This window comes from Triticum dicoccoides, chromosome 4A (assembly GCF_002162155.2).
Source record: "Triticum dicoccoides isolate Atlit2015 ecotype Zavitan chromosome 4A, WEW_v2.0, whole genome shotgun sequence".
Lineage (NCBI taxonomy): Eukaryota > Viridiplantae > Streptophyta > Magnoliopsida > Poales > Poaceae > Triticum > Triticum dicoccoides.
In genome coordinates, this window is record NC_041386.1 from 356,573,326 (window position 1) to 356,590,968 (window position 17,643).

A 17,643-nucleotide genomic window follows, 5' to 3' on the forward strand; every position below is an offset into this window, starting at 1 on the left:
GGCGTCGTCCAGGGCATCGAGGCGAGGAGGGGAGGGCAGGCAGGCAGGGAGAGAGGTGGCGTGGCGCGGTGGCGCGCGCGCGCGCCGGCCACACTCCCCTCCCTCTGTCGGGACGAAGAGGACAGAGGAGGGAGACGGGCTGGGCCGCCTGCTGGCTGGGCCGGCCAGCTGGATGGGCTGCACAGTGGAGGAGCCCAGGTAAGCTTCTCCCTTTTATTTTTTTCTGTTTTCTAATTTCTGACATTTGTTTTGATTTAAATAATATATTAAATCATTTATTTAACTTATGCCAAATTTTTCAGGGGCTAGATATATTATTCCAGAGCTCCTTTATAATTGGCATAATATTTGGACATATATTAATATATATAGAAATATATTTCCAAAGCAAATATTTATGCATTAATTCCAAATGCCCAAAATAAATGTCCATGAGCCACTAAAAATATTGGTTTGATTTTTATCTCTGTCCAATATTTTCAGAGAGCAACATGAGCATTTTCTTGGACCCTTTTGGAGAAATTTTTATTTGGGTCATTTTCAAAATGATTCTGAGGGTTTCACAGATCTCCATTTCAAGTTTCTGATGAAAGAGTAAACATGATGCAACACTCTAATGCATGACTAGCTAGGGTGTGACAGAAATGAGCCTCGCAGCCCAAGAACAGCTCGCAAAGGGCTACGAAGCCCGCGATATGCAATATGGAGGCAGGCGTGAGGTTGTGCAGCTGGAGGCCATAGAACTCCAGAAGTCCCCGGAGAAACGGATGAATTGAAAATCCGAGCCCTCTTATTAAGTAAGGGGCAAGGCATACCCGCTCTCCTTTGGAGGGATTGGGGGCGCTCTCCGCTTGCTCTCCGCCATTATAGGTGGCAAGTCTGGCTCGAACCGGGACCATATAGGCCGGGGGGAGAAATCCCTTGGTCTGGAGCGTCACTAGCTCGCTGTGCGGGATGGAGAACCTCTTCCAATCTCCAGGTTGAGGGCTGGAAGGGCGAGAGGAGGAGCTGCGGCGGACGGCCATGATGGAATGGACCTCTGTCGGATATGCTCTGATGAATACTCGTAGAAGGGAGAAGGTGTGGTTTGGATCTAAATCCTCGTCCCCTTAAATAGGCGGCTCATTCACGCGGCTAGGGGTGTAAATATAAAAAACACCCTGACTTTTCATATTCGTTTGACACGTGGAAAACAGCCATTATTGGGCATAGAAGCCAAGGAGCACTACATTTACAAGAAACCAGACACTGTTCAACAGGTACACGGAATCTGGAGAAGAACCCGCCTTGCAATGTCGAAGACAATTTGTGTGCCGGACTCGTTGTCATTGAAGCTAGGTTCGGGGGCTACTGAGGGAGTCCTGGATTAGGGGGTGTCCGGATGGCCGGACTATACCTTCGGCCAGACTCCAGGACTATGAAGATACAAGATTGAAGACTTCGTCCCGTGTCCGGAAGGGACTTTCCTTGGCGTGGAAGGCAAGCTTGGCGATACGGATATGTAGATCTCCTACCATTGTAACCGACTCTGTGTAACCCTAGCCCTCTCCGGTGTCTATATAAACCGGAGGGTTTTTGTCCGTAGGACGAAAAACAATCATACCATAGGCTAGCTTCTAGGGTTTAGCCTCTCTGATCTCGTGGTAGATCTACTCTTATACTACCCATATCATCAATATTAATCAAGCAGGACGTAGGGTTTTATCTCCATCAAGAGGGCCCGGACCTGGGTAAAACATCGTATCCCCTGCCTCCTGTTACCATCCGTCCTAGACGCAGAGCTCGGGACCCCCTACCTGAGATCCGCCGGTTTTGACACCGACAGGGGGTCCCCAGACTTTCCTGCATGCGGCCCATGGCGTGACTTTGCTAGCAGGCCTGTACGGCCCATCTTCATCAACAAAGAATCAAGACCCTCGTTAGGAGCCAAGCCTCGCGTGGTGGACGACAAAGACCACCTCAGGAGTGGCTTCGTCAGGCTGGCTTGTGAGGGGCGGAGATTTCAAGGCCGGGCAGGCCTCGCGAGGTTCTCGTGACGTAAGCCATGACGATCGAGACCAGCCGGGTGCCAGCGCGCGCAACGTCCATGTTTCCTCTTTGGTGCTAAGGGGGCAAGCGCAGGCGTGGAGTAATGAGGCATCAAGCAAAGGTTTCCATATTGGTGCAACGAGACCAAGACGAGAAGGACGGCAAGATGGAGGTCACCATGGAGCCCAAGACGGCGTCACCACCAGAACCTTTGGCAGGCGAGGACCACCTTTTGTCAGGATATCTTGTACTAGCTGTCCCCTTTCAAATTGGCCATTGTTGGCTCCCTTCCCGCTCAATATTTGGGGAGAGGACCAGGGCCTCTATAAATAGGACTAGCCACCACCATAGAAGGGGACGGACGGAAAACGAGAGGAGACGGATCATTCAGATCATCCTCAACCACACAAGTTCACCAAGCTCAAGAACACCTCAACCTCAGGAGGTTGTTCTTCCCCTTGTATTGTTCGTCTTCAGCCCAAGAGGCAATCCACCAACACCACACTGGAGTACGGTATTACACCACAGTGGTGGCCCAAACTAGTATAAATCGCGTGTCCTTTGTGTTGCGAGTTCCTCGAGTTAGTCCATGAGATCTTAGCTAAGTTAGGACGCGGATCGATTGGGGGGGAGGTCTTCGCGTGCACCCGAGTGTTTGAACCTTAAGGGTTTTGCTGGAACCTGTGATCCGACATTTGGCGCACCAGGTAGGGGTGCTCCGAAGCTTATTTTCCGCCGCTCCGCATCACGTCGCTCCATTGTCTCCATGGCGGACGCACGTCGTGACTGTGTCGAGCGCCGGGCTGCCCTCGCCAACCGCGTCACCCGGACGGCCCCTGTCGGCAGGCCACCCTGTTGCTCTCCGACGCCTGCCGCCAACACCACCACCAGCCCAGTGGGGAACGAGCATCAAGCATCCTCGCTGTACCCCTCGGTGCGGCTGGACGGCCGCACCGCCACTCCATCGCTGACTCCCGATGGTTTGTCGTCTCACGCTCATCGCTTTCCCACGGACGCACGGGCCGCGCTCCTCATGGCGCACGAGCTCCTGCGCTACTGCCCAGTCGACGAACTCTACAAGGACTGGATTAACCACATCGCCGGGCTTGTCCGTGCCACAGGTGGCTCCCCTTCACCATCCCACTCTCTATCGCACCCTCCGCCAGCCACGGGCGATGCAGCTCATGAAGCACCTCCACCACCTCTGCCCCAAGACGGTGCCCTAGCGCCAAGGCACGTGGCCCCACGGCGTGACCCACTGTGTCCGGCGCCGGCACTTGAAGAAAGAAGCTGTCAAGAAGTCCCTCGACCGCAAGCAAATGCTCCGCCACTCCTCGCTCCGCCGCACCCGGATCGTTTGCTGCGGCAAGGCCCAGCGCCGCTGGCCGTAGCAGTGTGCGGGCGCCAAGGCCAAGCTCCACCTCCAAGGTGGGCCCCGTTGACCACGGCCAGCTGCGGCGCCTTCACCCCCTTGCTGTGTAGCGTCGCCTGGCCGGGCAAGTTCAAGCAAGATCTGCCTCCTCACTACAACAGCACCCCCGACCACGCGGAGTTCCTGCAGCTCTACGAGCTGAGCATCGAGACAGCCAACAGCGACAAGAAAGTCATGGCAAACTGGTTTCCCATGGCTCTCAAGTATGGCCCCCGCTCCTGGCTCCTGAACCTTCCGCCAGGCTCAATTTCCTCCTGGGACAAGATGTGCAACCGCTTCATCGCCAACTTCCAGGGCACTCGCGACCGCCCCCGGGTCACGGTTGACCTATGCCGCATCAAGCAACAACCAGCAGAGACCTTGCAGAAGTACGTTCAGCGCTTCAACAGCGCGCCAATCAAGATCTCCAAGGTGACCGACGAGGCCATCATCTCAGCGTTCTCCGACGGCGTCCGTGGCGTCAAGATGAAGGTGGAGCTTGGCATACACGAGGAGCTATGCACGACCATGGAGCTGTTCAACATCGCGAACAAGTGTGCAAGAGCTGAGGAGGGGCGCCTCTCCCACCTCGATCTCCCTACTGCAGACCCAGAGGAGAAGAAGACCAAGTCCACAACACCAGCGACTGTCAAGAGGTCAGAGCCATCGGAGAATGTCGCTTCGGTTGACGCCCCGAGCGCAGCAACCGGGGCTACGGCCAAGGAGGAGAACGCTTTGGCGGACACTGCAGCGACCGTGGCCCGCGCCAGGAGTGGCACGACCGGCCTCGTGAGGACCGCTGGCAGGATCAGCCTCGCGAGGGCGCCTGGAGGGACAAGCCTCGTGAGGCTCGTCCTCAAGGCAACGCAGGCCTTCATCCACTACCGCCACCACCCAGAAGAATGACGACCACCATCAAGATGAGGGGGCTGGGAGCTTCCCGGAGCCACGCGCTATCGCCTGCATCTTGGGCGGAGCTCAAGCCCCAGCCTCGCAACGTATTTTCAAACAATTTTCCTATGAAGTGAATGCGGTTCTCCCCAAGCTCGAGGCCACATGCCCGCTCAGCTGGTCCAGGTGCCCCATCATGTTCAGTTCGGCATATCAGCTGAAGTGTGCGGCTACTGTAGCGTCCTCCCAATGCTCTGTTCGCCAGTCATCAGCAACGTGCAAGTTACCAAGACCCTTATCGACAGTGGTGTGGGTCTCAATGTCCTGTCAGTCGACACACTCGACAACCTCCAAGTGCCATATGACCAGCTTCAGCCTACCAAGCCTTGCTCAGGAGTAACCGACGGCTCTACTACCCCGATTGGGCAGGTCTGCCTCCCCGTTACCTTCGGAGAATGCAACAACTACCGCATCGAACTCATTGACTTTGACGTCGCCTACATCCACCTTCCATACAACGCCACCCTCGGTATCAAGCGCAGGCCAAGTTCATGGAGGTGACCCATCACAGCTAGAATGTCCTCAAGATGCCGGGAAGCGGCGGAATCATCACAGTACCGTGCGAAGAAAGAGACGTGGTGTGCTCCCTCGAGCGTGCCTTCCAAGCTTCAGCAATCGACGACCCCGATAGTCATGGCGAGCGCCCTCCTGAGGCCACCCCCAAGAAGAAGAAGCAGCTCTGCCAAGCAGGGCCTCAGGCAAGCGGCGCCTCGTCAGGATCGGTGCCCGCGCCTAGGGCGCCTCCCTCCGTCGCATAGGAAGGCGCGCCCAGCGCCCCTCTTGGGAAGGGCTCAGGGGCTCTCTTATGGAGGGCCTCAGACTTTGCCAACATCACGAGGGAGGCTCTTGGGCACCACTTGGAGCCGTGCTTCGTAGCATGTTTCCCTCAGGAGAACACAGGGCAAGGAGTTCCACTGCTCAGGAGTTCATCACCAAGACCGCTCAGGAACTGCAAGACGCACAGGCCATGCATGGCGGTCGCCGCTCACCAGGGGCAGCTCCCCATCCATGCGAGGATGCCGGGCTGCGCATCTGCATCGATGTTCTAGGGCTCAATCGGGCAGCTTCTCAGGAGCTTCTCTGGCCTTCGCGCGTGGGACGCTGCGAGGGCCCACCTCACAGCTATGTTCGCATGCCCTTTGGCCTGCTGAGCGTGGCGGCCACCTACCAATGCAACCTACGGAGCATCCTAGCATCTTAGGAGGCCAGGCACCACGTTGTGTTGATAGAGATGAAGGCGGTCCTCAGGGAACCCCCTGGACCCCCAGAGCATCCTGAGGCTCAGGGCCCCGGTGGCTCATGAGGGGCAGCCCCTTCGCCGCACGCCTTCAGCTACCCCAACTCTCCTTCATCAATAGATCCAGGTGACATTTTCCCAAGTTCATTCAGCTGGGAGCGGCCCCAGGGCAGCATCATCCCCAGGCCGCGTGGGTCAGTCCCAGTGGCACGTATCTGTCCTTTTGTGTCTTTAGCTTACACTGTTGGCGGCGCCCCTCGAGGTGCATCATCCCCAAGCCACTCGAGCCGGACCCTGTGCCATGCATCTTCCCTGCATTTACCTAAGCTAGGTTGCTTTCCATGCTTAATCTATCTATGACTATTGAATGCTTCATTGTTAGCCACCATGGGTGCCGTGCGCCGGCCGTCTTTCTTCAGGACCCTTTGCATGAGTAATTTAAGCACTGCGTCTCTGCTTGGGCCCATCCCTGCAGCGTCGATAAATACAGTGATTGAGCTCTGTCTGGCGGGCCAGCCCCGTTCACGTCACCTCCTGGGGCCGTTGGTGCTTGGCTTTTTCACGTGATGACCTCAAGAGATTCGCTCGGCGCAGGTTGTCTAACCACCTCGCTGGACCAAGACAGTGAAAAAGAATCAAGACCAGGCGCAACCCGCCTTGAGGTAGGGCCTCGTGAGTCCTGCGCTGGCTCATGAGTGCCCAGATACATCTCGTCTAGCCCTGCCATGCAAGCCACGTGTCAGGGCGGGGCTATACATGCCCTGGGGACTCTCCGCAGTAGGGAGTCCCCCTCCCACGCCCAAGTGGAAGCACCATGCTCCGCGCTGGCCGTCGACACTGCCGAGGAGTGGCTATGCCCGTGCACAAGCGGAAGCACTACGCTCAGCGCTGGTGATAAACATCTGAGGGAGGCCCCACAGCCTTACCAACCTCAGGGAGCCCGAGAGCTCAATGTCCGGCCTCGCCGCAACGCCTCCCCTCGGCAGAGCCGCGTGAGGGGGCTAGGCACGGCGGCTACGCTTGGGTCACGCCCAAGTGTATGCCCCCCAACAAGGTCCTGGGACCTGGTCATCGCACGCCCCTCTGGTCGGCCTAACGGTGATTGAGGTATGCGCGGGGCCGGGCTCTGCCGACGTAGAACATTAACCTATCCTTGTGTATCCTTCCTATAGGCTATTTGCGTGTTAAGGGGGACTCCTGAGCATCGCGACTCAGGAGCCTAACTAGTCACGTAGCCCTTCGCTCCTTGGTCTGTCCTGGTTACCGGTAGGCCCAACGACGGTTGAGGTATGCGCAGGGCCGGGCTCTGCCGATGCGGAACACAAAGCAAATAGGAAGAAAATCGCAAAATCTCAAAGAAAATATTAAAATACATATAGTAATCACAGTATCAAACACAAGTTTAACGCCTCCACAAGGCATGGTGCATGTTGCAGGAATAAAGCAGAAAAGCAGCCGCAAGTTACCCCTGGACATCGCCGGCGCCTGCAAAAGGTGCCCCCTCCTGGGTAGCGTCGCCTTCACCTGCATCACAGGTCGAGGGTGCAGGGGCGAAGGCATCGAACATCTTCAGCAAGGCTTCCACTTGACCCTTCACAGCCACGGCGGCAGCCGCGCAGTGTTTGTCAGCTACATGTTCCAGCAGCTCGTCAAGACGAGTGCTGGGGTCACGAAGGTGAAGGTGGCTGAAGCCTAGCGTCAGCGTGGCTGAGGAAAGGACGCGAGGCATGCCTCCACCCTAGGACCGATGCCCTCCACGACTTCCTCGAGCCCCTTCACCAGGAAGGGAAGCAGCTGAGCAGGGCCATCCTCGTCGCTGGCCAGCGGCTTCTCCAAGCCCTTCTCGTACAGTGTCTTCAATGCCACGTGGGACCTCTCCTCGATGGTCGAGAAGGCCGTACGGTCTTCGGCAAGGACCCTCACCTTGGCGTCTAGGTCGGCCTCCTTCGCCCTCACCTTCCGCTCCAACTCCTCCAGCCGGTTCCGCTCCGCTGCTTGCGCCTTCGCCAGCTCCCCCAGCTCGGCGTCTCGGCCCTTGATGGCATCCTCCCAGGCCTTCATCTCCTCCTCCTTCGCCTGGCGGCCACATGCTTCTTTCGCATGATGGTCGCGCAGGCCCTTCAGCTCGTCCTCCAGCTCGTGACAGCGGCTGCGGGCGGCCTCGGCGTCCTTCAATGCTGCCTCGCGATCGGCCGCAGCTTTGGTGGCCTCCTACTTCTCCTTCTCGGAGGCCACCGCGGCCTGGCTCAGCGACACTCGAACCGCCGGGTCGGAGTGAAGCTAGCCAGAGACCAGCTCCAAGCGCCCGGCCACGAGGCACGAGTACGTGCCCTGGAGATCATCCAGCAGTCGGGCCATCTCCGAAATGGCGCACTCCAAGACGTCTAAGGAAGTAGAAGAACCTAGGGCCAGGGGCACAACAGGAGAAGGGGGCGACGTTGTCACCAGAGCCTGGGAGATCAAGGGCTCCTGAGCCTTCAGAACCTCTCCAGCCGTGCCGGACACCAGCACCTCCTGAGCAAGCGGCGCTTCGTGGGCTGACTCCTCCCGAGGGAGCTCCACCAGTCCTCGCGAGGACGACCGGGCTGGAGAAGCATGAGCACCATCCCCACCTTTGCTCACGGAGAAGGGCACGGTCGTAGGAGGCCAACGGACTCAAGCGGCACCACCTTGCTCTCGCATCTCCTCTTCACCACAGACGACAGCCTGGTTATGCAACAAGCAAAGAGAGTCAGAAACGAGCATCAACAGCAGGAACAAGGCGAGACGGGGCACTTACTGGTCTATAACAACGTAGTCCACCTTCCGCTTAGTGAGCTTAAAGATGGAGAGCGTCGCGACCTGAGGCGCGGGCGCGCCTCATCCAGAAGCTGAAGTAGGAGCAGCAGTTGAACAAGAAGTGGCTCCAGCCGGCACCAGAGCAGCAACAGAATCTTGGAGGATCAGCGCTGACCTGCTCCTCATCGGGATCATGGCCAGTTCCTCCTTCTCCTGGGAAGCATTAGCCTCATATTCTTCAGGGAAGGCGCAGAGGATGTCAGCCTTACTCAAGGGGGAGGTCTCCCCCGTCCCTTCGTGGGTCACTTCCGAGTTTTCCTCCTCCTCTTATTCCTCATGGGACTCATGACACGACAGCTCCACCGGCGTCGCCACTGCTGGGGCCCCGGTGAGCACACTGTCCTTGTGGCAGAACAAGGGAGTGAAGACATTCAGAGGATACTTCCTGATCGTCCCCAACCAGGAGGTGGAGAGCTGCGGTCAGCTCCTCGCCGGACAAGGCCTCCGAGCTCAAGCGAACCTTGTCCTCTTCATCCCCGAGTTCCCACAAGGGGCGCGAGCGGGCCTGGAGCAGGGCCACGTGCAGCACCAGGAACTCCCTCAGGAGCATGGCCCCTGTAATCCTCGCCACCTTCGCATTGTCGGGCTTCAAGTCGGACTTCATCTGCTCCAGCACCAATGTCGCCCGCTCGTCGGTGAGCTTCGCGCAGCACCACGCCTGGTCGGCCTCGGGCACCACACCACACCTTGCTTGGCGCTCATCATGACCCATTTGGCCCTGAGGTTGTCGGCCTTCTCCCTGGTGTTAGAGATCGAGTTGGCCTTGCTGGCCACGATGAAATTGGCACACCTGGAGATATGGCCGTCGCTGGCACGGAGGAAGAAGAAGTGGCACAACAGGGCCACGGACGGCATCACACCCAGATACGCCTCATAGTAGTAGGCGAAGATGGACAAGAGAAGGACGGAGTTGGGATGGAGATGCAGCGCCTACAGCCCGTAGTGGTCGAGGACCTGATAGAAGAAATCGGAGAAGGGAGGAACCAACCCGGCGGCGATACTGCTCGTGAAGAAGGGGAAGAACGCACTCCCCTCGTGCTCCGGCACATCAGAAGCAACCCAGAGCTCCATCTTCCCCCTTTCATTACTCGCCCCCGCCGTTAGCAGGCGTGTGGCGGCGAGCTTTTTCTCCGACACATTGGGCGAGTCGAGGGCAAGTTTGTACCAAGCCTTCGCCACAGACAGCACCGGCGACAAGGCGGGCTTGACCCTCCGGGGCACCATTGGTCGCTGATACAGGAAAGGATGGGAGTGGATCCAAAGATTTCGGAAGTGGGGAGCAAGAAAGGGGATCTGAGTAAGGCGAATGGAAATAGTGAAGGTGAACACTGTCTACACCAACCTTTTGACAATCGGGCAGTTGCCGATGAAACGTGGGGAAGCGGAGACACCCACGTCCAATCAACCGCCACACGTTGACCGAGGCTGCAAGCTATTGGGGCCTGCGGCACTCCGCACTTTACCCTAGGCTTCGCCTCGAAGCCAAGCCCGAGAACGCCTTGGGCCCGGGGGCTACTGTCGGCGTTCTGGGAACGGGGGTCCCCAGACTTGCCTGTCTGCAGCCCATGGCATGGCTTTGCTAGCAAGCCTGTACGGCCCATCTTCATCAACAAGCACTCAAGACCTCCTCAGGAGCGGCCTTACAGGCTAGCTCGTGAGGGGCGGAGAGTTCAAGGCCGGGCAAACCTCGCGAGGTTCTCCTGACGTAAGCCATGATGATTGACACTAGGCGGGCGCCAGCACGCGCAGTGTCCTTGTTTCCTCTTTGTTGCTAAGGGGGCAAGCGCAGGCGCGGAGTACCGAGGCATCAAGCAAAGGTTTCCATATTGGTGCAACGAGACCAAGACCAGAAGGACGGCAAGACGAAGGTCACCGTGGAGCCCAAGACGTCGTCACCGCCAGAACCTTTGGCAGGCGAAGACCACCTTTTGTCAGGATAGCTTGTACTAGTTGTCCCCTTTGGCAGGCTCCCTTCCCGCTCAATATTTGGGGAGAGGACCAGGGCCTCTATAAATAGGACTAGCCATCACCATAGAAGGGGACAGACGGAAAACGAGAGGAGACGGATCATTGAGATCATCCTCAACCACACAAGTTCACCAAGCACAAGAACACCTCAACCTCAGGAGGCTGTTCTTCCCCTTGTAGTGTTCATCTTCAGCCCAAGATGCAATCCACCACCACCACACTGGAGTAGGGTATTACACCACAACGGTGGCCCGAACCGGTATAAATCTCGTGTCCCTTGTGCTACGAGTTCGTCGAGTTAGTCCGTGAGATCTTAGCTAAGTTACGACGCGGATCGATAGGGGGGGGGGAGAACTTCGCATGCACCCTAGTGTTTGAACCTTAAGGGTTTTGCCGGAACCCTTGATCCGACACGGTCTTCCCCTTCTAATTGCTTTCCCGCGCCGTCAGCAAGCATGTGGCTGTGAGGTTCTTCTCCAAGACGTTAGGCGCGTCGAGGGCTGGCTCATACCAAGCCGACGACGTGGCGGGCTTGACCCTCCGGGGCGCCATTGGTCGCTAATGCAAGAAAGGATGGGAGTATATCTGGAGATTTTGGAAGCAATGACCAAGAAGGGGATTTGGAGCAAGGCGAAAGGAAGCAGTGAAGGCAAGCGTTGTCTACACCAGCCTTTTGACAGTCGAGCAGTTGTTGAGGCAGCGTCGGGAAGCGGAGACGCCCACGCCCAATAAACCGCCACGCGTCGACCAAGGTCGTAGGCTGTTGGGGACTTCAGCACTCTGCACTTGACCTTTGGCTTTGCCTCGAAGCCAAGCCCGAGCGCGCCTTGGGCCCGGGGGCTACTGTCGATGTTCTGGGAATGGGGGTCCCCAGACTTGCCTACATGCAGCCCACGGCGTGGCTCTGCGAGCGGGCCCGTACGACCCATCTTCACCAACAAGCACTCAAGACCCTCGCGAGGGGCCAAGCCTCGCGAGGCGGACGACACAAGACCTCCTCGAGAGCACCCTCACCAGGCTAGCTCGCGAGGGGCGGAGACTTCAAGGCAAGGCAAACCTCGCGAGGTTCCAATGACGTGAGCCATAACGATCAAGATCAGGCGGGCACCAGGCGGGCGCCAGCGCGCACAGTGTCCTTGTTTCCTCTTTGGTGCTAAGGAAGCAAGCGCAGGCGCGGAGTACCGAGGCGTTGATGTCTACTACACAACCTTCTTCTTGGAGACATTGTTGGGCCTCCAAGTGCAGAGGTTTGTAGGGCAGTAGCAAATTTCCCTCAAGTGGATGACCTAAGGTTTATCAATCCGTAGGAGGCGTAGGATGAAGATGGTCTCTCTCAAGCAACCCTGCACCCAAATAACAAAGAGTCTCTTGTGTCCCCAACACACCCCATACAATGGTAAATTGTATAGGTGCACTAGTTCGCGCGAAGAGATGGCGAAACAAGTGGTATATAGATACTAGATAAAGGTATTTGTAATCAGAAATTATAAAAACAGCAAGGTAGCAAGTGTTAAAAGTGAGCGTAAACGGTATTGCAGTGCGTTGAAACAAGGCCTAAGGTTCATACTTTCACTAGTGTAAGTTCCCTCGACAAGAAAATCATAATTGAATCACATAACCATCCCTCAACATGCAACAAAGAGTCACTCCAAAGTCACTAATAGCGGAGAACGAACGAAGAGATTATGGTAGGGTACGAAACCACCTCAAAGTTATTCTTTCCAATCAATCCGTTGGGATATTCCTATAAGTGTCACAAACAGCCCTAGAGTTTGTACTAGAATAAACCTTAAGACACAAATCAACCAAAACCCTAATGTCACCTAGATACTCCAATGTCACCTCAAGTATCCGTGGGTATGATTATACGATATGCATCACACAATCTCAAAGTTTCTATTCAACCAACACATAGAACCTCAAAGAGTGCCCAGAAGTTTCTTCCGGAGAATCACGACGAAAACGTGTGCTAACCCCTATGCATAGGTTCATGGGCGGAACCCGCAAGTTGATCGCCAAAACATACATCAAGTGAATCACGTGATATCCCATTATCACCATAGATATCCACGGCAAGACATACATCAAGTGTTCGCAAATCTTTCAAGACTCAATCCGATAAGATAACTTCAAAGGGGAAACTCAACCATTACAAGTGAGTAGAGGGGGGAAGAAACTTCATAGGATCCAATTATAATAGCAAAGCTCGTGATACATCAAGATCGTATCATCTCAAGAACACGAGAGAGAGAGAGAGAAATCAAACACATAGCTACTGGTACATACCCTCAGCCCCGAGGGAGAACTACTCCCTCCTCGTCATGGAGAGCACCGGGATGATGAAGATGGCCACCGAAGAGGGGTTTCCCCCTCTGGCAGGGTTCCGGAACGGGTCTAGATTGGCTTTCGGTGGCTACAGAGGCTTCTGGCGGCGGAACTCCCGATCTATTGTATGTTCTAGAAGTTTTAGGATACGTAGGTATATATGGGTGCAGGAAGTACGTCGGTGTAGCTTCGGGGCCCCACGAGGCAAGGGGCGCGCCCTAGGGGGGCGCCCCCCACCCTCGTGAGCACCTCCCTTGTCTCCTGACGTGGGGTCCAAGTCCATTCGGTAGCTTTCCTTCCAAAAAATAACTTCTCCAGTTGATTTCGTTCCATTTCGACTCCGTTTGATATTCCTTTTCTTCGAAACACTGAAATAGGCAAAAAACAGCAATTCTGGGCTGGGCCTCTGGTTAATAGGTTAGTCCCAAAGATAATATATAAGTGGATAATTAAGCCCAATATTGCCCAAAACAGTAGATAACATAGCATGGAGCAATAAAAAATTATAGATACGTTGGAGACGTATCAGGCGTCAAGCAAAGGTTCCCATATCGGTGCAATGAGACCATGACCAGCAGGACGGCAAGACGGAGGTCACCATGGAGCCCAAGGCGGCGTCACCACCAGAGCCTTTTGCAGGAGAAGACTACATTTGTTAGGATAAGCTGTACCAGCTGTCCCTTTCGAATTGGCCGTTGTTGGCTCCCTTCCCGCTCAATATTTGGGGAGAGGGCCAGGGCCTCTATAAATAGGATTAGCCACCACAGTAGGAGGGGACTCAACTCATTCAGTTCATCCTCACACCCACCAAGCACAAGAGCACCTCTCCCTAGGAGGCTGTTCTTGCCCTTGTATTGTTCATCCTTAGCCCAAGAGGCAATCCACCACACCACATTGGAGTAGGGTATTACACCACAATGGTGGCCTGAACCAGTATAAATCTTGTGTCCTTTGTGTTGCGAGTTCGTCGAGTTTGCCCTTGAGATCTTAGAGAAGCTAGGCCGTGGACCGGTAGGGGCAGATCTTCATGCGCACCCCAGTGTTTGATCCTTGAGGGTTTTGCTGGAACCCAAGATCCGGCAGAGGCCGCCACTGAGGAGGTCTTGCGTCGTCCGCCTCGCGAGGCTTGGCCCCTCGCAAGGGTCTTGAATGCTTGCTGGTGAAGATAGGCCGTATGGGGCCTCTAGTAGCCCCCGGGCCCAAGGCACGCTCGGGCTTGGCTTCGAGGCGAAGCCAAAGGGCAAGCGCGAAGCGCCGCGAGCCCCATCAACCTGCGGCCACGGTTGGCGTGCGGCGACTGATTGGACATGGGCATCTTCGCTTCCCCACATTGCCTCGGCAACTGCCTGACTTGATGGGTCCTTGCTGCATGCAGAAAAAAGATCATTATTACCTTAGATCATGGAGGCCAGCGGTTGGCCTACCCTTGGCTATTAATGGGGGTGGAGGCCCCCGTCACCCGTCTCTTCCTTGCTTCTCCCGCTTCTTCTTCTTCCTTAGTCCACTGCCGGCAGCAACACCCATGGCGCCGGTGAAGAGGCTCTCAGTTCGAGAGAAGGGGAAGGCTCGCTAGGAGGGGCCTGGGTCATCGCCGCCCAAGAGCGGGCGCGACCGTCCCCGCATGCACACTGCGACCCCCGCCGCGGCCCCTCGCAGCTGCGGCAGCAGCCGCCCAGGTCATGGCAGTCCTGTTGATGAGGTGAGGCCTGCCGTGGTTGCGCGGCCCCCTCGGACGCGCTTCCATTCGTTGGAGGTGATGCTGGAGTTCATCGTGTGGTCAAAGAACCCGGCCAGCACTTGGCTTCAACTCCCGTGCTTCTTTATCGGCGAGCTACCTGCCACTGTTGGAGGTGGTATTTGACTGCAGGCGGACGACTGCTGCAGCAAGGCTTCCTGGGTCATGGTTGAGGTCTTTGCCGCAGGCAACGCATTCCTGTCTCACGGCTGGCAGACGTTCACCCGCGCGCGCAGTCTGGGTAGGCAGTGTGCCCTCCACTTCAGGTACGACGGCGAGGCGACCCTCTTCATGAGGGTATTTGGGGAAGATGGTCGCCGCGTCGGGTGCTGCCCCGAGGACAATGACAGCGACGAGGTGCTCGGCCTCGGCGATGGTCGTGACGAGGAGGAGGGCGGCTTCGTCCTTGGTGCTGGCGATGGCTCGTCCAGCTACGGTGGCTCCTCTTACGACACCAGCTCCAGAAGTGGCGGCTACAACCAGCCGCCGTGCCCGCTTCGAAGGTGACAGCGGGTCGTCCCGTCATCGTGCTCCGGTGAAGCGCGAGGAGGGGACTGGCTAAACCAAGAAGAGCACCACAGGCCCGTCCTCGCGACCTGCAGCGGGACCACGTCCACTTTTGTTTCGTTCTTCCTTTCCTTCCTGCATTAGAGAGAGACAAGTATGGGGCCCTGCTAGGGCGTGTAATAGTTATGATTTCTAAGTGGTTGTGATATGTTTATCATTCCCATGTTGTGTTGCGGCGTCATGTTTTATGTATGCACATAGAATGACTTAGCTCGATGCGCCTGAAGTAGGTTTTGCCTCGCGAGACGCGCCCTCCCCAGTGCCTGACGAGGCATCCTATGCTCAGAAGGCGCCTGAGAACTGCAAAAATTAGTTAGGGAATCCTTATTCTTCCGGACCCTGGTCGTCGGCACTGCGGCCCATAACCCAGTGCTTCACATCGCTGTACCCGGGGGGCACATATTGAGAGGGGAGCGCTAGCTTGCGAGGTCGAGCGAGGGTGCCTTGCGAAAGACAAGAAAACAAAAATGCTCACGAGGGCGCCTGTCCAGCCCCCTCACGAGGCACGCGAGGGAGAGGACGACTCAAAAAAGAGGAACCGAGGGCAGAAGGAGGCAACAAGGACAATGGAAACAGGCCAACAAGGAACACGAGAAAGCAAATTCTCACTTAAAAGAGGGGGCAACCAACTGCGGAAAGCAAATGAAAAGCCGCGTCCGGCACTTAGTCTAGTCTTCTTGTCTTCTCACCAGCGTGGAGCTAAGTGCTGCCACTAGGCGTAGGAAGGAGCCCCCGAGGCCCGAGGGCGGCACTCCTGAGACTCCGGGGCGTGTACAGCCCCACTCATTATTACGTGAGAGTGTCATGAGAAGAGATTCTTCACAGGCACTAGGCCTTGCTTCAGAGGCACCGGGCCTTACTTCATGGGTAGAACTTCCGGAGGTGCTGGATGTTCCAGGCGTTCTGGATGGGGATCCTGTCCTGTGTCTCCAGGCGCGCGGCGCTAGGCCTGGAGACGTGGGCAACCCGAAACGGGCCCTCCCACATGGGCAAGACCTTGTGCAACCCTTCCCTAGAGAGCACCCTCCTCAAGACAAGATCACCCACCTCGAGCGTCCTGGAGTGGACGCTGCGGCAGTGGTACCGCCAAAGCGCCTGCTGGTACCTTGCACCTCGAAGCGAGGCTTCTCGGCGGCGTTCCTCCCATAGCACGACATCCATCCCCTGCATGGCGTCCTGCTGCGTTTCATCAAATGCCAGGACCCGCGCGGAGCGATGCCTGACCACGTGTGGGAGAACTGCTTCTGCTCCGTAGACGAGGAAGAACGGGGTCTCGCCTGTCGTCCTAGTGGCGGTGGTGTGGATGGACCTCAACATAGACTGGAGCTCGTCATGCCAGCCCCTGCCGTAGGCCTTGAGCTTCTTCTTGAAGGTCCTTGTCTTCAGACCCCTCAGGACCTCCGCATTGGCACGTTCGGCCTGACCGTTGCTCCTGGGGTGCACCATGGAGGCGTAGCAGATGTGCGTTCCAAGGTTAGCACAACACGTTTTGAAGAGATCACTAGTAAACTGCACGCCGTTGTCGGCGATGATGTGATTAGGGACCCCAAATCGGCTTATGAGGCCCTTAATGAACTTGACTGTTAACCCGGTTGGGATGGTGCGGACAACATCCACTATTGCCCATTTGGTGAATTTGTCAATGGCGACGTAGAGGTAGTGGTAGCCTCGAGGTGCTCGAGGGAATTGGTCCAGGATATCCAGCCCCCAGACCGCTAACGGCCGTGAGAACGGCATAGTATGGAGGTCTTGAGCAGGCTGGTGGATCTGCTTGGCATGGAACTGGCAGGCCTCGCAGGATTTTACCATCTCGGCCGCGTCGTTGAGTGCCGTGGGCCAGTAGAACCTGCTGCGGAAGGCCTTGCCGACCAGGGTGCGCAACGACGAGTGGTGACCGCAGTCTCCGCCATGTATGTCGGCCAGCAGCTCATTCCTCGGTTCCCTAGAAATGCATCATAGAGAAACATAATTTGGCCGCTTCCTGTATAGCTCACCGTCCTGAATGAAGTATGTTGTAGCCTGTCGGGCCTCACGCTCTTCGCCTTCCTCCTTCTCCGGCAACGTGCCTTGTGTCAGGTACGCCTTGAACTCCTTGATCTAGCACCCCTCCTGAGGCTCAAGCGCTAAGAGGAGGCGTGCTCCTGAGGTCGGGCCGCGGGCGGGGGCTCTCAAGGCTGGAGGCTGGGGGAGTTCCTCCTGAGATGGCACCGGCTCCGCGGGCGGAGGTGCTGCCGAAGGCTTGAAGAGCCGCTCCTCAAAGACGCCAGACTCTTGGACAAGCCGCTTGGATGCTCTTCTGGCGATGTCATCGACCTCTTTGTTGGTGCCACAAGGCACATGCTGTAGTTCCAGGCCCAGGAACTGCTTCTCCATTTTGCGCACCTCCGCGAGGTATGCCTCCATGTGCTCATCCTTTGGCTCGTACACCTTGTTGGAGAAGTTGACGAGGAGCTGCGAGTCTCCCTTGACAGTGAGGCGCTTCACCCCCAGGGCCGCCGCCGCCTTGAGGCCGGTGATGGGACCCTCGTACTCTGTGATGTTGTTGGAGACCTTCTCGCCCCGCTGGAAGCAGAGTTGCACGGC